This window comes from Poecile atricapillus, chromosome 2 (assembly GCF_030490865.1).
Source record: "Poecile atricapillus isolate bPoeAtr1 chromosome 2, bPoeAtr1.hap1, whole genome shotgun sequence".
NCBI classification, from domain to species: Eukaryota; Metazoa; Chordata; class Aves; order Passeriformes; family Paridae; genus Poecile; species Poecile atricapillus.
Window position 1 is genome coordinate 106,086,069 of NC_081250.1, and position 24,065 is coordinate 106,110,133.

A 24,065-nucleotide genomic window follows, 5' to 3' on the forward strand; every position below is an offset into this window, starting at 1 on the left:
CTCTTACATGTCCTCTGCCCAGCTGGGCATTGCTTCAGCCCTGGTCAGACTGGTGTGCAGCAGTTTGTAGGTTTTCCCCAGAGTGGTTTCATGGGATCTCCTGTGGACTTGCAGAAGTTGTACTGGAAGATGAGCCATGACATAGGCTGTGCACTCCACTCAAAGGAAAAGTATAAGATATGAATGCATTCTGATGCCAAAGATTATTAAAAAGAGGTCACTCACTTTCTTCCCTTTTTCCATTTTCCTCTTTTTTTTATGTTTGTCCACCCAAAATGGCCTTCTCATGTGAGGAGGGTAGTGCCACGTATCTATGCACAGAGGTTAGCACCCTTCAGTGCCCCTGTGGTCTCTTTCTGTTGGGAGAACACTTCAGTCTCTGCAGTCAACAGTTTGGCCCAGGGCAGGAGAATTCCTGCCCCTGTGGCAAGGGGAAGGTGACATGGTGGCCTCTGAGCTCCCGCAGTACCAGCTCTGTCTTGGAGCAGCCAAAGGGGCTCATCAACAAAGCTGCTGGTGCCTTTTTGCCTATAAATCATCAGAGTAATAGTTCACCTCATTTCTTCTGTCCTGGGAAAGTGGCTGCAGCAAGAGTCACTTTCAATGACCCCAGCTGGCAAGTGGATAGGAAAGTCAGGCTGAAAACAAAAATAAAAAATAAATAAAAGTTCCTTCTATCCTAAAAGGAGCAGGGGAAGGCAGCGTAAGGAGATGTGGAGTTTGGGAGGTGGGGATCACATTCGCATGACCTTTTCTACCCCATGAACTACTCCACTGCTCCCTGCTGTTGAGCTTTATTTTGGATAGATCAGCCAACCACAGAGCCAGCATCTGTGGCTTGGAAAGTCCTCCATAAGGCTGCACACAGGGTTTTTTGCTTTTCTGTTTGTTGTTTTCCTTTTGTTTGTCTAATTTTTGTTGTTGTTGTTGTTGTGATTAAGCCCTGGAATAGCAAAAAAGCAAATAAAATCTTGAGAAATAGAAAGAAATGCTGTTTTCTGTCACCTCCAAATAAGTAAAAAATATTGGTATTCATTAACAGCTATAAAAATAAGTTCCCTTGGTGTTATCCTCTACCTGGCTATCCCTGGTCAGCACTCTCTTGCAGTAAACAAGATTTTAGCGAGGAGTGGGTACTCCATTATCCTTACTGTCCTGATAGTAAATGCACTGTTGTGACATGAAAGCTAATTTGCTGTCATTACTTTCTTTCTCCTTTCCTATTGTCATGCTACCAAGGTGAGTTATTTCTCTCCTTAGAAATACAAATCCATTTCCAGAGATGTTTGTGCTGTTGTGCTTGCTGGGGCAGCATGGAGGGAAGAGAGAACTGGCAGCCTGGAAGTGGTAGGAGGAGATTTCACCACAAGAGGAGGAGTCAGGGTAGTTCCACCCTTAGGAGCCAACCATAGCTGCCTCATGCCTCAGGAAAACAGCTTTGCTGTTGTCAGGGAGGTATCCCAAGTATCTGCAGTACAGAAGAGCCTTGACTAAAGGGGGAAGGGTTTCATGAAGCCATGACACTGGCACTGGTGAGAGCTGTGTAATTCAGTAGGGTCCCAATCCAAGTAGCCTTCTTTGTCCATACTATTTTGGAGCTCCAACTTCCTCCCATACCCTCATCATCTTTCCCAGCTTCATGGGGCAGCTCAGGGAGGAGCTAGGCTAGCCTGGTTTCCACACATCCCTGCACCAGCATACATGCTGTTTGACTGTAGGTGCTCATGCTTTTGTGTCCTGTAAAGGGTTTATTTCCCCTTCTTCAGAAAACCTGTCTCAGTGTGGTCCAACCTCTACAGTCTCTGCTGCATTTCCAGGCAGCCTCTGAGCAGCCTCTGGAGAGAGCAGGAGCCTCGTGCCGGCAGCAGTGCTGGCTGCTTCCTCACCTAGCACTGAGCTCCTCCAGACAGAAAGGTGACCTGCACGACTTTTAAAAGCTCCAAACTCAGTGGACAGCTGGATCAGCATTTCAAGTGAAGCACCAGAGGTTGCTCTTGAGGCCAAAATGCAGCTGATCTCCTGCCTGATCAGTAGGAAATCTTACGCCTGCTGCCTCGGTGATCCCTCTTGGCCCTGTGTCCTTCCTGCTAAAATAAGGCAATAAGGGGAAATCCCAAGGCAAGAACCAAGTTTTATTACACAAGCCTTGATAAAAGGTAATTTTGAAAGAAGTCCTACTTGTCTGCTGGCACTGTAGAAATGCCAGCACAGTTCCTGTACAGCCTGTTGGTGTGGGCAGGGATAAAAACAGCAGTGGGGTTTTTGTTTCAGGAGTCGTAGTGCAAAAGAAGTTATGTTAATATATTATGATTGGAGAAGTCCCTGTATGCTCCATGTACATGAGACATGATAGGTGGACCATGAGCCAAGTACCTTTGACTCCATCATTTGGAATTGGGAGGTCTTGTTTGGAGCAAAATGTGCTCTGAGGGACAGAAGGCTGAAGTATAAAACGTGGCTAGCAGTCAGTCACTGCTGGTAGCTGGGAACGTGTGTTGGTCAGCATTTGGCAGGCAAACCTTGACCAAGCTGCTTTCCTAGAGTTCAGCTGAGGAGTTTATTATTAGCTGCCTTGTTGCCAGAGCCTGTAGTTTGGTTCAAGGAAGGAAGAGATCGGCAGAGGGAGGGAAGGAGAGAGGCATTCTCCAGCAATTCTCATTTTGGGGAAGAAGTTTTTGAAAAGAGGACTGAATATGCACTGTCTTGCACCGCTTCCCCTTTTTCTGAATCATTCTGTCCTTCTTTCTCAAATAAGTTAATTTCTGAGAATTTTTCAAGCTACTGTATTTTTTAGTCAATAGAACATTAACTGGTTGTAGTGAGCCAAACATACTAAGCATGACATACTAAAGAACAATGAATAAAGATGCAAACAAGTCCTAGGAAAATACACATCAGATTTTTTTCTTCTTTGAGCTTGGGACAGATTTGCTGCAGGGAGTCAGTAAGGAAAACAGTCTTTCCAGCTCACTGATGCTGTTTACTTTCCAATGGATGCTACAGATGTGCAGCGATGCTGCCAGAAGTTGCTCAGCTGCAATGCCTCCAGATTGCTGCACTGAAAAAGTGAGGAAGCCTGTTTCTTATCCCAGTTACTTCATCTTCAGCCCCATTTCCCAGGCTGTTTTAAAGTTATCTGCTCCAGATGGCAAGCTAAGCCTTTCCCTGGTTTTCTTCTACCAGGTTGCCACCAATATTAACTCTTTCATCTGTCAGTGTCACTGGTTTGTACCACCTCATGCACAACTCACTTTGGGAAAGAATGAATGAGGGAAGGGAAAAACTTCCTTTTCAATATGATACACTTTGGGGATGCTAAATCTCAGGCCTGGGATCTAAAGGCTTGTTTCTAGATGGTAGACAAGAAGATGAGATCTCTTTCTGGCAGGGTTGGACCCTTTCCTCTGAGATCTGGACTCTGGGCATCTCCACAGACAAGGGAATTGAAGGGATCAAATGGATCCAAGGTAAAAGATCTGATCTTCCTAACTCATGGCACTCTGAGGTAATAGATGTAGAATTCATTATGCATTTTGTTTCCTTATGTTAAGGTTTAAGAACTTAAGATCTGCACTTTAATAAATAGAGTCTTTAAAGGAGAAATTTCCTGTTAAATTACTGATTGCGTAATTCAAAGCTACGGTACAATATGGAATTGCTGAAAGCAGAGAAGATGGTCTTTGAACTATTGCAAAGCACACTTACAGTGACTTAGAAAACAGACTTCAAAGAAATGAGCTAAAAACCCTGCTGATGAAGAGAAGCTTCCCAAGGAATCAGAAAATAGGAGATAAGTGGAAGACTAAACAGCTTGTGTAAGATAGTTACCCTTTGCCCTTGGCAAACACAGCCAGAATTGCAGACTGTGAGCCTGTTCTCCACAGAAACACCCATCTTGGTCACCTCCATGCTCTGGATAGTGAGTCAGGATACTCCTCACCATCACCTCCCCTCTTCCCTGCTGAGCTGTCAGTAGGGGACAGTCTCTCATGTCCTCAGGGAGGTCCAGTGCACACCAAGGCACTGATCCCCCAGCCTTCCCCACACCCCTTAGGTCAAGAGCTGACAGGGAAGGAGGGATAAAAGATACCAGGGAGCCCCCTTAAGGAAGGTAGGTATTTCTTTAGGTATCTTTTATAGGGTATATATGATATATATGGGTCAGAAGTTCTCTTCCATGCAGTTAAAACAGTCTAGCTCCTAAGTATGATTCCAGGTGTAAGAACCAAATCTAGGAATTTGTGGGCCAGGAATGGATGAATCATCCTGCCATGCAGTAATGAAATCTGCTATAGTAAAAAAAACGTGAGGGGGAAAAAACTGGTTTAAAAATGTATTTGTAAAATGGGGAGGTGAGGGGGGTGGTGTTTCCCTGATGAGTGGCTTGGGAACATCTGGACAAGATCCATTTAACTGTTTTCTGGCCATGCACTTTTTATAATATTTTGTACAGTAAGAAGTTGTGTATTATTTCTTCATCTTTGATAAAAAATACAACTAGGGAGTTTTAGGAGTGTACAAGTGATAAAAGTATTGTGAATGGGTTACAGCAAAAATGAAAACTTTAAGATGCAAAGCTTTTTATGAAAAGGGTTTTAAAAAATCTAGGGGAGTTTGTGCCTATAAACTGTTCAAACATGATCAAAATTTATGGCTCAGAATTTTGTGATAGTTCAGGAATAGCATGTATTCATTAGCACTGTACAGATGGAATAATTTTAGTCCTTGTCTCTGAATAAATCCAGGCCATATCTCTAATAACAAGCACCAAAAAAATGCCTGGCATCAGCCTGGTGGTGTGCTATATCCACACAAACCTTAAGCCCCTATTAAAAAAAAAAAACAAACTTCTAAGCTTTAGGAATATGTCAACGTTTCTTTATGGTTTGTAAACGACCAGTGAGGGATTTCAGGTGCCACAACCACATACCTCCCTGGGCATTCTTTCACTTGTATGCCTGTAGTGTGTAATCATATGGCTTAATAAAAAGTCACAGGGTCACTCACATTCACAAAGCCAGAGGAAAGTCAGGCACGTTGCTTCCAGTTCACTGATCTGGCCATATTTGACAGATGAGGATTTTGCCTGCGTGTGTCCTGGGGTATGAAATCCCTGCTGAATGGCAGTACCCATGTGGCTGTTCATTTCAGGGCCAAGAAATTTCATTTTAAATGACCCTTTTAATTGCCATGGCCAGTAAGGTGGAAGGGAGTTGAGCCTGCCCTCTCCTAGGGTGAGCCCTGAGCAGCTGAGAGAATCAGCAACCTCAGGGGTCCTGGGTTTGTGTTGGGGCTTCAATCCCAGCAACAGGGGCTGCATGGGGATAGACTACCTAGGTACAGTTGGTTTCTTTGTCTTTCTTTTATTTTCCAGTACATTCTCACAGTGCTGGAGCAGTTGGCAGGGAACTGAAGTCTCAATAAATAAATAAAGAGTGCTGACATGTATGCAGTATTGCCATTGCGGAGGAACATGCTCAGAAGCTGTCAGGTTGCCCCTGTGCCACCAGTGTGTCCCTTCTCTGTCAGTACCTTCTGCCTCTTGCAATGTAATGGTACATGTGATAGATGGAATATCCAAACAACAAATTTGAAACCGCCTGAATTCATAAAGATGGAGAATAGTTGGTGGACCCTGAGAAATCCTTCAGTGTCAGGCAGTAATAGCAAGATCCAGAAAGTTATCAGGTCTATGTGTCCTGTGCTAACTTACTCAGGAGCTGAAAGAGCTGAGAACGTTGAGGTTTGTGGGTTTGATGCTGCCCCTCTCCAATCTGCCCTGCTGTGCCTGGCTAAAGGCGCTTCTAATCCAAGCCCATAAAGAGGCCTCTTAGCAGTGCCATGGGGACTAAAGCCATTCCAGCTGTGTGTTGTTATGTAGGCAATCTATTTTCTCTAAGTTATGGGGTTTTCCTATTTAGTACAATTAAAATTCTTGACGTGCTTCTCCATATATTGCATTCACATACTTGGAGCAATACCTGTTTGATCAATCTCTGTCTTTTACAGGGGTGAATTGAAAGGCAGTGTGGTCACCATGATGTGAGAATTTTGCTCTGTCTTTTTCATTAGAGCTATAAAATAGGTGTGTGGGCTGAACAGCACGTTGTATTTACGAGAGGAATGAAAAACATTGGCTACACTGTAAGTGACACCTGGGGATTTTGTTTTTATTTCCTTGTAAACTAGCTGGAAAAATAATGATGTTTGGTAACATCAGCTTGCTGCCAGAACACCTAGGCTGCATTCTGAGCTGTTCAACTTCGTTTGAAATTACCTGTGAAATTACTTTCTTAGAAGGAAACTGATAACTGTGTTTTCAGCGCTTGGTACCATTATGTTTCCATGCAAAGGAGTAACACAGGAAAACTGTGGCAGAAATGAAAACTTCAGATATGAAGCCATCATAAGATGGAAGGAAAAAATAATTGAAAATACACATTAGTGGATTCTCTCAGCACTGCCGTGGGATTGTAGAATGCACCAACATTACTCTTGAGCTCCTCTTGAGTTTTATTCCAAATACAGATCTGCATTTGTAGCCAGCTGCTACCATACTTTACTCTTTATTGCATGCTGTTAACTCTACGCTTGCAAGTGCTCAGATGTGTCCAATTGATCTTTGGTTTTTCTGTACCTTCTTCATAATGATTTCCCATCAGAAAGCAACACTGGACTTTCCATGAGAAAGGGGGTGCTGTATTCCCTTGAGATTATTTTTTGGATGAACCTAACAACACACACAAATTAAACACATACCTGTCATGTGCTGCTTACTTTGATATCCTGGATTCTTTTTGCTTCTCAGGAATTTCCTCAGTCTGTACTGTAGCTCTGTGTGTGGTTGGTGCCTGATTTCCCATGCTCCTGGGGGAGCCACTGCAAGGAAGGTGTGAAACTTAACCAGCTTCACCCAGACCTGAATGTGGGACCTGGACTCAGACCTAAATATCCCTGCTGTCCTCTACCATCACACTCAGCAGCTCTGAGCCTGGCCAGTGTTCTGGCAAGGTAACACTCAGAATGCAACTACATCACGTTGTTGTACTTAACAAATTTCTCGATAATTTTCAGAGAGAAAATGTTCTGTCTGAAGATTGACTTCAATATGAAATCTGAATATAGGGCTTAGGGTAGGAGTCATATCAGCTACTTTTAGTCCTTAAAATAACAATAGCATGGAGTGGCCAATGCTGCAGGAAAGGACTTCCATGCTGAGCAAGAGCATCACCATTCTGATAATTTTGAATTACTACATAGATATTATTGTCAACTCCAGATCTCTCTAATATGTCTTATATAAAAGCTGGGGAAAGCTTATAAAAGCCTAAAGAATCCTGTGAGAGAGAATGGTATAAAGGATAGCACAAGAATGGAGTAAGTATTTTAGGATGATTTGTCCTGTTGCAAACACTAACAAGGAAACAGTATGCTGCTTTGCTAAGTAAAATCCAATTCAAACTCCACTGTGCTGCACTACAAAAGATTAGCCAAAATAAAGCTTGGATTAAAATTGTACCCACTCTCAAGTAGCCTTCTGTATATGGGTAAACTTTAGGTGATGCAGCCAAGAGCCAAGAAATTTCCATTTGTCCTGTTCCAGCCTAGGTATGGTGAGTGGGTTGAGACTCTGGAAAGTGGAGAGAGGTTGGGAGAGAGGCGTGAGTGGGAAGAAGTCTTGCTCAGTGCCCGGAGCCGGCATGGACAAGAGCTGTGCAGTGGGTGTGTGGAGGGGTTTGTGTCCTGCAGACACCTTTCAGCTCAGTCAGGAACACATCTGGAAAAATCACCCACTCAGCCAGAGAGAGAGAGACTGATGCCTTAAATAAATAAGATGTGAAGGTGTTTTCCTGATTCAGCTTGTGACTCTTAATGGAGGCAGCTGAAGGTTCTGTAATAGGTGGAATGCAGGGATCCACTTTGCTTCAGCCCAGCTGAGGCTTGTAAGGAGATTTTGTATTTGAAGCTGTGTGCAGACATTTAGGGCTAGCATAACAGGACTTTATAGCTTCTCTGGCAGCTGTTTCATAGTGCCACAAAGAAGTAGAGCAGAATTGTTTTCCTTTAAGGATATCTGGGCATGAGAGTCTGCTTAACAGGGCTTCACTTCATATTCTTCAAAACCTGAAATTTTAAATATTTGGAAAACACTTATTGATTTGCATCACATGTGTCTGTGTGCTTGTTTTCAAGATCTTGGTCAGGGAAGATGGAAAATTCTACCAAATTTTATATTTTGAATTAGTCCAGGAATGGACATGGAAGCTTTTACTTGCTAGGCTTATTATGATCAATATACCCTACATTTGGTAGTACTCAATGTCAGGAAAAAAACTTGCCTTTTGTGTTTTATTAGTGGGTGAAGGTATGATTTCAGACCATCTGTGTATGTAGTGACAACCATTGACTGAAAGATTCCTTACATATATTTCTGCTTCATCATATGATAGAGGACAGTCTGGTTGCAAGAAATAATAATACACAGAGCCAAAAGATATTTTTCTTCCTTTCTTTTTTGTTTCTAGAAGTTAATTGCTTCAGGTGGAAATCTGGTGATTTCATTTTGCATCTGACCTGTAAGTCTCAAGTTTGGAGTGGGAGAGATCTTGTCTTTAATTAAGACTGCACAGTCTGAAGCCAGACTAATCCAAACACACACTGTCCAGGTTTCAGCAGAGCATCTGTGCACAGATGCTAAATTCACTTGTCCCCAGAAGTTACTACACATCCCTGCTTGCATGCACAGATGTTTATATTAAACCTATATGCTTTGTGTGAATACATCCAAACTGGATTTGGCTCCCTGTGTAGGACTGCCTAACAGCACGACTTCAAAAGCAGACCTGTAGGACTAGGTTGCATCTAGTAGGTTCCATCTGAAATTTGTGCTCCAAACATAGTTTCCTAAATTTGGAAAGCCAAAAATGTGAGAGGTGGTTCTCGTGCTCACTGTATTCCAAGGCCCCAGTCATAAGTCTTCTGGCTGCCTCAAAGTAACTTGCCTCCTTAAGAAAACAGGTTTCTTCTTGTTTAATGATGCTACATATTTAACCTCTTTTGCAAATTTATAAAAATAACCATGTGCAAATTTCAGTGTTATACAAAATTTCTTCGAATGCTTTGCAGAAAGCAGCAGCATAGCTCAGTTTTAAGGAGAGGCAGATAAACCAGGATCACATTCTTCTGCTCATTACACAGGAGCTGAAAATCTTTCCAGGATATTGATAGTTTTAATACTGATACCTGTTTAAATAGTAAATCAAGGTTAGCTAAAATTAAGAGAAAACTTGGGGGGCCCAAAGTAATGAGTTTGGTATGTGTGAGGGTCTGAATCAGCTGAAATACTGCCAGAGGAAGAAGAGTAAATATGTCTTCATTGTCTTTCTCTTGCCTCATCAAAGAGAACCAAAGTAAAGATCATTTTTCGGAGACCTGTCATTAAACCCTCCTTTGCTCCATCTCTGCTGGTCTTAGATCAGAACCGTCCTTCCTGCAAGGTCCAAAGAAGCACCTGAAGCCACATCTGTGAAAGATCTCTTGCTTTTTGCGGTGTTCACAGCTCAAATTCATCAAGGTTCAGAAAACTGCAGGCTCTGTGAAGGTGCTGGTTTGTGGTGCCATTGTCTGCTTTTGCTTTTTAAGAAGCAAGGCAGAGATGGCTCCTGTCCTTTCCATGTTTAGCTGTAAGTCTGTCCATTATTCCCCCTGCCCATATTGTTAGGTGTGGAGTAGTCCAGCAGAAGGTAGAAAGCTCATTTCAGTACTGAGCCCATCGAAAGGATGCAGGAGGGAAATTTGGTAGCTGCAGGAAATGCCTGCCCTTGTCAGAGGGTGATCGGCACCCCATAAACCCTGTAAAGTTCACAGCTCGCCTTGAGCTTCAGCAGGCCTTGACTCTGGGCCAGGAGCAGATGAAGACACAGCACGAGTTTGATCCCCTTTGCCCAGCATGTGACTGCCGTGCGTGCTGACCCACAGGACAGGAGGGTGCTGGCTGGGGCCCACCTCTGCAGCAATAGCCACATCTGCTCCTCTGCTGCAGCTCTGACTCCTGAGAAACTCGTGTTCTTGGCAAGCTGCTGTGTGAAATGCAGCATGGTAAAGCTGTTTTTATTCTCAGTTGTCTTGCAAGAGGTTACTGTGAGTAGTTCTGTGCTTTAATAAAAAGAAATAGAGCTGTGTTCTTCACAACAAGTCCTTTTTATTACAGCTGGTTTGAATGGCAATTGGCCTCTAATCGTGTCTCAAATGGAAAGAAGACCCCTTATGAAAGCCTTTCATTTACTAGAGAATGAACTTTCCCATGCATGAAACCAGATTACCAAAACAAACCCACAAAATAAGCAAAAGAGCTACCAAAAATTTGTATATGTCTAGTGGGTATTCAAGGTGACTTAGAAGACATTAGGTGGAAGTGTCTTTGTAAAAGGAAGCAGAACAGCTGACTGTGAAATTAAAAAGCATCTTACGTCAAAGGAATACTTAGATCACTGTAGCCTTCTTCATTTTCAGCTTGGCAATTGTGCTGATGTGGCACTATAATAATTTACTTTATTTTTCTCCCTTCTGGGAGGTTTCTAAAACAATATTTTAAAAAGAAAAATAAATAATGTGTAACGACTTTTCAGTTGTTCTTCTGGGAAGTCTTGTGGTGAGTTAAAAGAAAATACTTGCTGAAGCTGTGAATGGGAGACATTTCCAGTGTGGGTGTGTTTTGAGGTTTGTTTGGGTTTTTTGTAATAAAAAAATGTTTTTTTTTTTTTAATAGTTTTCATAAGCTTTTAATCCAGGGGAAACTAAATTAAGAAACTCCTCCTAATTCCACCAGTTATGGGAGCTTTGTAGGGTGGATGATGTGTTATGGGACTATTACCCCCTTCCTGAAGGAGGGAAGCCATGATACCAGCCTAGTCCTGCAACCCTCACTCAGGAAAATTCCCAGCAAGGGTTTTTTGGCAGTCACTTCTCTGTTCTTTTGCTATGAGATTTGTCTATGAAAAGGATTCGTAGCCTCCAGCTGACCATATTTCACCTTTCAAGATTGCTGTTTCCAGAACATCCAAGTTCCCAGAGGGAACCAAAAGTAGTGCTGTGGTCATTATGATCACATGAGAAATGTCTTCTTTTCCCCCAAACACCTTCAGTTTGGAAGCTGCAGATCTTGTTCCGCTGCTCCTCCATGCTAAGCAACACTTGGCATCACAGGTAGGACTTGTTCCTAAGCATCCTGCCACAAAGTGAAAAAACCACCACCTGAAATAAAATCAGTACTTGAGAGAATCGATAATGGGTTCATATAATTTCCTTTGAGCTTTTAAAAATAAAATACAGTCCTGCACAGTTGTGTGGTTTTATGAAAGATGTCCTCTTTTCAATGGACACATTGCATCAACTCAACCGCCAAAACTAAGCAGCTGAGGGCACAATTATTTTTTTGGTACTGGAGTTACTAAAGCTGCATGAAGTCAGATGGAGTTTTCTTCCTGTCCCATGCTGGAAGTGCAGTGCTGAGGGCAAAAGCAGAAGAGCCAGGCTCAAGGTGACAGAGATGGGCTGTGGCTGTGGGGAAGCAAAGCCACACAGAGCTGGAATGGAGCAACATTGACAGGGTCATCCCAAAACTCTGCCAAGGGATTCCATCGTTGCAGTCTGGTTACTCTGATTTGACCACTGCTCAGCAGGGTTCATATTTCTTTGCCCATTCATAAAAAGCAGTGTAAAACCCTTTGGACCTCTCTGACCGGTGCCTGTTGGGGCCATTCCTCTGCTGCCTTGATTTGCTTTTACTTTATGTACCAGGCTTGACTGCACCAGAGCAGAGCATGCCACACAGGCATTTCAGGATAGGGTTAAAACCATCTGCAGTCTGGAAACCAGCAGGATCCCCAGAGAGGGAGTTAAACCCAGGGAGTACTGATCTGTTTCCTGCCTTTGTTATGATTTCTGCCATGTAACCCAATCTCGCCCACCAACCAGCCTGAGCAGCCAGCTGAGTCAGCAGGGCATGGACTGCTGCCGCTCACCGCACGTCAGCACAGCGAGCCTCCAAAATCCCTGGCTGCTCTTTAGGTTAATCCTGCCCCAAAATCAGTGGGTGCTTGCCATGTTCACCCCCAAGCATTGGAGAACCGAGCAGAGAGCAGGCAGACAGGGTGAAGGCAGCTGCTGTTGTGTGCCTGTCTAGAAGGGATATACAGGGCTATAAACTCAACTCACTACTTTTTATATGAGTTCCAACAGCCCTTTAGGAAAATCCCATAGAAAATGGGTATGGCATTCAAGACTCTTGAATGGGTGGGGACTCTTCTTTCGTGTCAGCCTCCAAAATGTTTAAAAGATTTCATGTTCTTAAAGAAAACAGCACTTTTTCAGCCCAGCACAGTCTGTGTAGTTTCACAAATGCAAACAGATAAAATGGGACATAGTGTAGCAAGGGCAGTGGAGTGATGCCATAACCTGGCACTGCTCACAAATCCAGGGGGTTTCACCTCCCACTCCCCGAGTCAGCCAGGCCCTGCTTGGGCATCCCCTGCCTGCATGTGAGCAGGGCTGTCCTTAGCCTGAACCCTATTGCTTTTCAATGTCAAGTCAAACCAGCACCCAGGCTTCTTTGCCTTCTCCAGGACTGCCAGCCCAATGAGGAGAAGCGCTGGGAGGGAAGTCCTGGTGCTGCCAGAATAAAGGCTGATCAGTTATTTTGGGAAGAGAAGTGGGGCAGTGGTGGACAGCACCATCCTGCTCACACTGCATGTCCAGGTCCCCTGGCAGAGAGCTCTTGTGTGCAGATGGGGAACGTAGAGTGATGCATGGCAAGAAAAACTCATCTTCTCACTTTGTTTTTTCCTCTTTCTTGCAAGACTGACATGAGCTGGCACTGACATCTGATCCACTTTTGATCTTTTTCTAGCACAGTCTGTATATTTTTTAAAGCATTTTGCTGCCAGAGCTGACCACTACTAAGAGAGAAAAAAACAGTCAGCAAACATCCCCATTTAAAACTGTATTGGTTTTAAAGCTTTGCAGATTACTTTGCTTGTTTTTCAGCCAACTCATAAGATGGTGCCAGCAGATTTCCAGTAAATTAGACATTTAAGTCTAAGTGGCTTATTTGAAATATTGGAATAGTGGCATGGGGAAAGCTGAGGTGAAAGACAGAGTTGGGAGGAGGATGATCTGTAATTTGTCTGCAGCTCTGCCTGGTAGAGATGAGATATCCACAGCAGACCATCATTCTTCTCAGGTTATGGTTTGTTATGAGGATTTGGGATTATCCATGCCGATTTCCCAGGCCTTACAATTCTGATTATGCATGTCATCTGTAGTACAGTAAGCAAAACATTGTGCATTTTTTTCTGGGATTTCTTGCTTCAGGATCTTTTTGAAATTCATGGAAGCTATCTGTAACATAATTTTCTCATAATAATTTTAAATATCTTTTAGAAATCTGAGGAGAGTGGAGAATTTTGTGACTTCTCTGGAGTTACATTCTTAGGTCACAGACAATTCTGTTGCAAAGAGGTACAGCTCCACTGATTAAAGCAGTATTGTCCCTGACAGTGTTGAAGTGTGAAATGGTTTGGGTAGGTTTGTGTTGCCCCACTGTTAGAAGGCAGAGAGTTAAACAATGCTTGTGCAGGCAGCTGAACAGCCTAAATAAGTATGTTGCTTTAAATCACAATAAGATCCATCATTTATTTTCATTGTATTTAGTGAATTAGAACCAGGATCTCAGTGAGCAAGGCTAGTTTCCTCTGTAGTTGCATGCACCCTGCAGTCCTTTAACACTTGTCAGAGGAGCATAAGAAGGTTTGTTAAGACTTGCATAGCATCAAAGAATTACTGCATCTCACTGTGAAGTAGTAAAGTTAGTCCTGCCATGAAGTTTTGCATCAGGTTGGTATGGGATTTATAAAAATAATGTTTTATTCAGTACTGGGTCTCCTCACTGATTGCTAATATTAAGAAACTCTTAGTTTCCTGCTACTAAACTAGTAAGTTGGCCTTTACTACAGGCTGATTTGAGATGGACATTCCAACATTCTCGTTGTGTATTCTTAATTTTAGTGAAAAATAGATATGTTGAATGTGGTCCTAGATGACTGGGTGATAAAACAGCTAATAATTAAACTTGATTTTATGATAATTTATGTTCTGAAGCCATATCAATCTCCTCCCTATATAGAATATATATTATCCCAGTATGTATGTTTCTGATATTTTCTTATCTTTAAATGGGAAAAAACTTGTCAGAGGCAGACTGAAAACTCAGAGTTTACCACCTTGCACCTCTCTTTTCCAACTATTTTTATGTGTCAAGGAACACTGTTAGTTACTTGTTGTCATGCCCCAGCTGTCTCACAGATTTATGCCAGAGGAGAAATAGCAAGGACCAGGAATAAGCAATATCTTACTTCCTCTGTTTTGTTCAAAAAAAACCTCAGTGTTCACTCAGCTCCCTTGCGGCAGTCCTCTGTTCTCATCTTGATTCTGGAAAAGTGTTTCTTGCTGTTTTTATGTGTCTTGGCCCACTGGGCCATACATGTCCCTGCTCTGTAGATGAGCTGCCACAGCCACGTTTGCCCCATCCAAGCAGCAGCACCTTTCTTGCTCTGCGAGGTGGAGTTTCATTCATGAGATTTCTTGGAACACTGCCCAAAACATAGAGACCAAAAGAAAAAAAAAAAAGACTGTTGAGCAAACTGGGAAGGCCAAGCCTTCCTTTTAACAGGAAAGGTGGTCATGGGTATCACCAGCCCCAGTGTGAAGGCCGAGTTCGCACTCTTTCCCTCAATGGCATTTCCAGGCGGAGGGAGTGAGCAGGAAGAGACAGAGCACCTGCTTTGTATCCTGTGCTGGTTGCTGCGGGATCACCGTGGCCTGGGCTAATCAGAATGGACAGCAATTAAGAGTAATTGAGGTGGTCTTTCTAGCCCAGTGCTTTCTCTGTAGCTTTTAATAAGGTGAAATCAGAAGGGAAAACAAATGCTGTTGTTCACTAAGCTCTCACGAGCCGTTTCTGATTGTCTAAGGATTCAACAACTCATTAGACGGAGAATTGGCAGCGCCTGGTTTGAGTAACACCAGTTTTCTGCATGTCTGTGTGGTGACGTTGTTTACATTCCTGAAACATGTGGAATGTTAATTTTATTGTTGTTTGGTTTTTTGGGTTTTTCCCCCCTCTGGTTGCTTGGGTTATTTTGAGCCTGAGCTTGTTTTCCTCTATTATGTAAGAAGTTAAGAATATAGGAAGTGTGATGTGCTTTCCTCTAGTGATACTGCAATTAAAGAAACTGTGAAGACAGGACTGCCAAATAGGACCTTTGTCACAGGCCTCTGGCCACAGTAATTCACTGGGTTTGGAAAATATAATAATAATGATAATATTAATAATATTAATAATAGTAATAATAGTAATAATAATAATAATAATAATAATATTTTGTTCAAGTTTTTTGTAATATTGCCTGTGTATGGTGAGATGAGGAAAAGTACCAAATAGATTGAAAAAGAAGACCATGTTTGTAGTGATAACAGCCCTGTATGAAACAGCTGCCTCACCTGCAGCCTCTGTGATGGGCAGTCTCTGCTGGGACTTTGTCTGACATACCAAACCTGTGAGCAGTGTCCAGTGCCTGCCAATGAAAAGAGAAAATGTCTAGGGAAATTTTATCTCCCTTATCCCTCACCCCAAAATGTGGGTTACTTTCTTTCTCCCCATTTGTTTTGGCCTAAATTCAAGACCCCAGAGAAAGAACTGCAAGTGGTTGGTGAGAAGGGCAAAGAAGATTCTGTGTCAACTGCTTATCCTGCTGCCTACATAGCAGAGAGGCCCTCATGCCCACTGCTCTGTGGATGCCCTTGCCACACCATACCTGTGGGAAGACACCTCCATATTCCTGAATGCCTACAAATTGGGTTCCTCTATAGCCTCTATTCATTACATGCAACTAAAATGGTGAATCCTCTACCAAGTTCTTCTCATAAACAGCACACATTTTTAACAATCAGGCCATTTGAGTGTAACTTGGGGTCAGTGAACTGTGGTAGAGAGTACTGTAACAAGTGGGAAAATTGTGCTTGTAAATGCATAAGCTTTTCAGAGGCAACTGCTGATAAATTCTTTTAGTTTACCACAGTTTCTCTGAGGAGATTTGCATTTTTCACTTTCTTGACATTAGGGCTTCACAAATAAAGGCATATAGGCTGATGTCTTCATCAGACACCCATCAGGCCACTCAGTTCTTGTTTTGGAGGGTATGTATGCTCTCACTCTATCTGTAAACAAAACGCATATATTTCTGACATGTTCTAGAGAAAGCAAACAGAATCACTTACCTCTGATTAGCTTCTACTTTGAAAATACTTTCACAAAACGAAATTTTCTCATTTAAATAATGAACTGCCATGTTCTTCCTTATTACATACCACTTACCTTACCCAGATGTTGATGTGCATTATTCCTGTCATCTGTGTAGTAACCCTCATCTTTGTTCATTACGTGCTTGCATCTTGTTTTTCCAAAGCCTGACTAAAGCAATCATGTGGCTCCCTATAAAGCTAAGAAAATCAGAGACTCTTCTTGACTGACCAATCAAATACATGAGGAAAACTGTAAATGAAAATGGACAATAATCAATGGTTTGAAGGAAGTTTGCACCGAAAAGCTGAATCTGCTGCCATGATGTCACAAAATGTCCAAGTAATGAAAATCCCTCTGGATCCTCACTTTCTCAATGCTTGGATTCCTTTTTGGGTGTCTAAAAACATAGAAACATAGAATCAAAGAATGGTTTGTGTTGGAAGGTACATTAATGATCATCTAGTTCAACCCCTGTGCCCTGGGCAGGGACATCTTTCACTAATCAGGTTGCTCAAAACTCTGTCCAGCCTGACTTTGAACACCTCCCATAATGAGAAATCTACATAGTCTCTGGGAGACCTGTCCCAGTGTCTCACCACCCTCATCTTTAAAAATTTCTTCCTGGTGTCCAATCTAAATCTACCCTCTGACAGTTTAAAACTGTTTCCCCTTGTCCTGTCACTATAGGCCCTGCTAAAAAAAATATCTCTCCACCTTTCTTATAAGCCCTCTATAAATACTGGAATGCTTTTATAATGTGTCCCCAGCATCTTCTCTCCAGGCTGAACTCCAGCTCTCTCAGCCTTTCTTCATAGAAGAGGTGCTCCAGTCCTCTGACCACTTTTTTTAACCCTTCCCTGAACATGCTCCAACAGGTCCATGGCACTGGTATCCCCAAATCCTTCTCTGCAGGGCTGCTCTCAAATCCATTCACCTCCCAGTCTGTACTGATACTGATTGCCCAGAACTACATGCAGGACCTTGCACTTGGTGATACTGAAGTTCATGAAGTTCACATGGGTCAGCTCCTTAGTCTTTGTCAAGGTCCCTCTGGATGGCATCCCTTCCCTATGGTGAGGGACCGCCACTGCACTCATTCTGTCATAGAATTCCACTAGATTACTCAGGCATGATTTGCCCTTGGTGAAGACGTGCTGGCTGTCTCATCACCTCCCTGTCTTTCATATGTTTCAACATAACTTCCAGGATGATCAGTTCTGTGATCTTACCAGGCATGGAGGTGAGGCTGACTGGTTGGTAATCACTTCTAGTGGTGAATTAGGAATTTACTGGAAGACTGGACAGAAAAGCTGTCTTTTCTGTCTGGTTTCACCATCATTCATGGCCCATCTATTTGTGATATGGAAGTTTCAAAACATCAAAAGCTTCTTTCATTTAGATTTCATGAAATATTTCATATTTCATACTGCAAATAGGACTGCATTGCATGAGACTGAATTTGCTGTTAAATTCTAAGTATATAAGTTTGTTTTTATATGGAAATACCTCTATTCAGAATTAGTGCAATTCTGATGTATTGCTCCAATATTAGAGCTTGTCAAAAACTTTTGACTCTTTTGTCCCAGAAAAAACTGCTGGCATTTCATTTTTTTGTTTTGTTGTTCTGAATAAAGGCACCATATGATTCCCACTCACCTTCCCCCATCAACAAGGGATAGTTGCAGAAAGGATCATATCGGAAAAGCTTACACAGCTTTATTTTGAGGTTTTCAGCTGAGGAGCAGCTTCAGAATTCCTGGGTGACTGAGCTATTCTTCTTTATTCTGGTGTGATTTTAAATTTTGTTTCTTTGTTTTATGGGAAAAAACAGATTAGATAAAGTAGTCTGAGTTTTCACTAGGAGCCTGGGCTCCCAAGCCAGAAATACATGGGGTATCACAGTGGTTTATTTAGGAATACTGTCCAATGTTTCCTTTTTGCTACCTCAAAATAAACACATTTCAATTGAGTAGTGCAATTTTTCACTTTTGCAGAATGTTTTGATGCTTGTTCATTATGCTTTGTCCAGAATCTAAACATTACCCACAGCTTCTTTTAGTGTTCATTAAAGAAAAATCTGAAAGTGTTTGTAAATATTAAATCTTTCAAGCGGAACTGCCTTATTCTGGAATAGACACATTATTCTAGTAAAAATTTCCACCCGATTTAATTTCCAAAAAAAAAGTGTCACATTCTCCACTGTGGTTTCATCAGCAGTGCCCTGCTCAAAAATATATTGCAGACTGCTCCTCCATTTATAGAAATTATGTATTTAATATCTGCAGAAAATCTGAGGTCTCACTAAAATGTTGCATGCTTGCAGTGAACAACTGTTCCCTTTCCAGTGTCTAAATGATGAGCTGCTGCTGTTACTCACAGTGCTTATTTCATAGCATCTGAAATTCATCAACAAAAAATTCATACTAAGAATCATGCAAGATCTTGTGGTCTCAGCAGGTGAGATGAGCAAAGAGTGGGTAATAACCTGCAGGCCAAGAGAGGGATGTGACAGCAGGAACTCACATGTCTGCTCTGTTAGCTTCTAAGCTTGAGAGCCAAACAGTAAAAATAATAGACAGACATTTTAGGAGCATCCATGATTCCAGTTGAGTCTTCCCCACTGGATGACTTAGTCCTCAAGACTTTATGAGCAATAAATAAATTAGTTTATCTGTTAGCTGTCGTATAAAAGCACATTTTCATCTATATTGCCTTCTACAAAAATTACTGAGAACAGGCAAGGGCTTCTAGCTCTGTCTGTAACCAGCTAGTAAACATTAAGCTGAACTATTCTCCAATTCATAAATGCTTTTTTTTTACTTGTTTAAGTTGTTTCATCTTAACACCTCTGGATCTTTTGGTACAGGGCAGGGAGGGTCTTTATGTGTCAATTATCTTTATCTCATATAAACTTCTTAATCTAGAACTACCACAGAGACATTTTACTAAAAGATTTCTAGTTACTTTTTTTTTTCCACTTTGAGTATCAGAATGCAATGGGAGTTTAGTGAACAGTTTAAAAAATCATCAAGAGAATATGTAGTAGAGCTCAAATTATGATTTCTAGATGCATCCAAATTATGCTTTAGAGAATTAAAACCTCTCTAAAACTTGCAGAATAGGGCACAGGGATGGAGGATGGGGAGGGATGTAACACTCCCATTTCTTCTGCTCAGTTCAGCAGAGGTGTATTATCAAGTGATGTGTTGTGGCTATGAAACTGCTCAGTGTCCCACACAGATCAGGGCTGTATTTGCCTGGAATGCTCTATGCTGAAAAAGGACTTGTTGACAGACTCCTTGCTCAGCAGCATCATGGAAGGTATTACAGCTAATTCAACATGTCTCTGGCAGGAGTTAGGCAAATTTGAGGCTTCTGTGGTATCACTGTGCTTCCACATCAGCATTTGTGAGCGTTAACTCAGCTCCTTATAAGCAAATATAAACAGACAGATTCAGGTTGTACAAATTCCAGGGGTGGAACCAGTGCTCACAGCTATGACAAAACAGGAGTGTGACCTGTCCAGAACAGAGGGATACTATTTCTTCGTGAAACACTCTAAAGGGAAGGAAGATGGAATCTGCTGAAAACATACTTTTTATGAAAAACAACTTTGAAGTTATCATGTTTTCTGATATTTAACTCATTATGGTTTTCATCTGAAATGATGGCACAGGCCATTTTTTTATTACTGTAGTATGTTTACCAAGTCTCATGTAATTAAACTGTTTTCAGGAGAAATAAGCAAACTGAAGGAGTGTGTGAGATTTTCCTGACAGAAATCCATGATAAGCAATTAAATTTTTCTCTTGTCACTGTGGAGAAAGGCAGGGTGCCCACTGAATCTGATGAAAGTTTTCCCTTGGATTATTCAGGCCACTGAGTCCATCAGCTCTGCCTAGTTTGGGGTTTTTTTCTTTGTCTGAGTTGGCTGAATGTGATGTGGAGGGATGTAAGAAAGGCCACTGGACAGATCATACTTCTGTATGATGCAGGATTTTTCATACTGTTATTCAGAAGGTTTTTTGAGAATTGCAGCCCACCCTGCTGGGTGTTTTCAGGTGGAAGCTGACTGCATTCACTTTCTCTCAGCGTTGAGGGCTCCACATTACAGATTGGTCCAGGAAATGGCTGCAAATCATCGATGAACTGCAGTGTTCTGGCTGAAGTGTTGTGCACCCCAACTCCCAAAAAAAGTGATGTAAACAGGATGAGTGTTTTGATTTTTCTGGTCAAGTGTGGAAGGAGTCTGGCTGACCTGTTGTGTTCCTCTCCAAAATCTTTTGGATGACTTAGAGGAGCTAGGGAATTACCATGGGGATGAGAGATTGAATTGTAAGGAAGGATAGTAAAGTTTAGTGTGTGCTGAGCAGTAATGAAGCTGAATTAACACGGCTGTGCATGCTGAGGGGTGATACTGAGTTATCTATCCCATGGTCCAATTTTGTGCAAGTTAAACCCTGGTTGACACCTCATGGGTTCAGGTGGGTGGCATGCACCATTTCCTTTTCTATCCAGAGCATTTTTGGGGTGGTCATGGAACTTCAGATACTTGCACAGTGTATACCTCAGGCATCCTGACTTACGGTTCACCCTCTTATGCTCAGGACAGCGTGGTGACGGGGTGGGCAGCAGATTGACTGCCTCCCATGCCTGGGTTCAACAGCAGGGGATTTGAAGCCGTGCTTTTGGGACTACCCACACCTTTGACCCCAGCTCTGTCAAACTGGGGAATTTTCACTTGATCCATCTCACCAGCTTAACAGCTATTATGCTTTTTATGCCTATTGATGACTTCTGTCATGGCTAACCAAACTAAGTAGGTATTGATAAAAGAGAATTTGGTGTCCTGGATCTACCATTGACTATTACTTAAAAATTACTGTGAGCTGCAAACTTCTTACAGTCTTCCCCAGTTTTCACAAGGATAAATCCATGATGAGATTAAATAACCTTCCTCAGGATGCAGTAAATGGTGAAAAGGAAACAATAATTTGGAAAGAAGGATAAATCAGCCTGGATGGGTATGTTTACCTGGGCACTGAGAGAAACTCTAGATTCTTGAAAATGTTTTGCAGGAGCTATCTCAAAATCCTTGTAGCTTCAGTAATCCAGTGATCTCTTCCAGCTGTTATCATGAGCACCACAGCATAATAATCACCTGCATGTGCATTACTCATTCTCCATTTTATGGTATGTCTCAGTGCTTATTAGATCATTGACAGGGGGAACAAGCCATCCACTGAAGGAGACCTGGATGTAATTAAGCTTTGTTCAACTGAATCCTATTAGTGTTAAATAACAAAAGATGTTACACATAATCTGAATTAGTAAACTACATGGAGGAGTACAGCAGAGTCACGAAGGCAAGGACTGACACTCAGCAGAGACTGATGCTATGGGAGATAAAGACTTGGTGACATATTAGCCATGATGCCTGTTAGCCATGTGTCATTAATTCTGGCTTAACATTCTCCAGATATGAGAGGGAAATGCTGAGGTTATGCAGGCATTGACTAATGACAAAACCTGGCCTGGCACAGAAGAACAGGAGATTTTTGTAATCTATAGTGAGGACATGCCCAAAATAAGAGAAGACAGAAAATATTTCAGGGTGGTGCTTCCGCTTTGTCACAGGAAGAGGTGTGAAGTCCTGGGGAATCCTCTGACCCTGTGTAACAAAACAACAGGAACCAGACAGACCACTACTGGCAGACCCAAGCAGGAACTCCTCATCCTGCAGGTGGCTGACGCTGCACTCACAGGTCTGCTTGTGTCACTGTGGTGCAATGCAGGGACACACAAACACAGAGTAAACAATTCCATCAGAATCCGGGGTACAGATGCTCAGTTTCTGCAGCAGAGTCCAAGGCAGGCTGGGTAATCCCCAACCCTACCAAGCACCAAGCCCATTTTTTGACTGATTTGCATTCAGTGTGTGAATTCATCTGGCTCAGATTGCTAATAAATTCAGTCCACTGAGGTGCTCTAATAAGGGATCAGTTTTTAGGCTCTATCTAGGTGTGAGTCTCACCAATGTAACCGTGCTCAAGTACTTAATTTTGGACAGATTTCCTCTTAGCACTTGGAAACCTATAAATGTGTTAGTTGAAAGGCAGGGAGAGAAAAATCCCTCAGAAGCTAAGCACTACATTTGGCACTTAATGTTCTTGATATCAGTGCTGGGTCAAATGTAGCAGTTTTATTCCACCATAAAAATGATGAAAAGGATACAGTTTTCAAATTTCTTTCAGACAATTGTGTGAGCTTTCCTTGTTGATATGGTTGTTAAAAGAAGCTTCCTGTTCTCTTTAGTAAGTGTTGTGGCTTAACCCCAGGTGGCAGCTGAGCCCCACACAGCCACTCATTCACTTCCCTGCTAGCAGGATCAGGTAGAGAATCAGAAATGTAAAAGTGAGGAAACATGTGGGTGGGTTTAAAGACAGTTTAATAGCAAAAGAAGAAACTGTGCACAAGCAAAGCAAAACAAGGAATTCATTGACCACCTGATACTACACTCAGTAGCTTAGAGCATGGTGCTGATAGCACCAATATCATGTGTTTGATCACTGTCCAGACCATTCACTTGTGAGTTGGACTCAATAATACTTGCAGGTGCCTTCCAAGTCAGAATATTCTGTGAAAAATCTGGGAGGTAATTTATTTCACCTGGTAAGGCCATCTCCATAAAAGAAAAACGTGGGTTCCATCACATGTAACAGTGACTTGGGAAGACAAACACCATCACTCCAAATGCCCCCGTCTTCTCTCAGCTCTATATGCAGAGCATGATGCCGTAAGTTCTGGACTATCCCAGTGGTGAGTTGGGATCAGCTCTCCTGGCTGTGTTCTCTCCCAGCTCCTTGTGCATCCCCAGCCTGCTCACTGGTGGGGTGGTGTGAGGAGCAGAAAAGGCCTTGGCTCTGCATAAGTGCTGTTCAGCAATAATGAAAACATCCCTATGTTATCAACACTGTCTCCAGCACAAATCCACACCACAGCCCCGTATCAGCTACTAGGAAGAAAATTAACTCTACCCCACTGCAAAAAAGTACTGAAAGCAACAATGATGGAAATAATACTGGCAGAATTAGGGAAATATGTAGATTATTATTATAATTTTTGTTATTACTGTTTCATCAGAGGCCATTATCGTACAATTTTTTTTTCAGAACCAGACCTCAAAACTAATTAAGGAGTTTTCTTTGTCCAACCATATTTCAGAAAATTCTCACCAGACGAAGATGCTCAGTTACATCTTGTACATCCATTTGACTTTAATAAAGACATCTGAGGCCAAAGAACAATTTTGCTTGTCACCCCTTCTTTTATTAAAAAAAAAAAGAAATCACACTGTCTTCAGCACAGTTTTGTTGGTTTATTGTGTATCACGTCATGGACAAGCTGCATATTCATCAACTAAGTGAGGAGAGGTGAAAAGTTTTTATGAAAATATTTTCCTTAGCAACAGTAGGAATTCACTGGTCATTTCTCAGTCATCACTGATCTTTTCAGCAAGGGAAATGTGTGTCATCATCCTTTTAGTACAGGAGATGAGACTGAAACCAAGGCAATGAATTTGCTTGTGGTCATGGCAGATCAGTGTTTCTGAGAAACATGTAGAGCAATTAACAATTAATTTGTGCTCTGATATGAGACAGGAGGAAAGTCCTAATGGTCTTCCAGCTCTAGTGCAAATGCCTGT

General features: G+C 42.1%; 1 protein-coding gene across 1 annotated transcript in view; it reads left to right on the plus strand.

The window, feature by feature from the left end:
* Positions 1-24,065, plus strand: part of COLEC12 (collectin subfamily member 12) — a 92,419-nt gene that overhangs the window by 12,000 nt on the left and 56,354 nt on the right. The window lies entirely within an intron of this gene.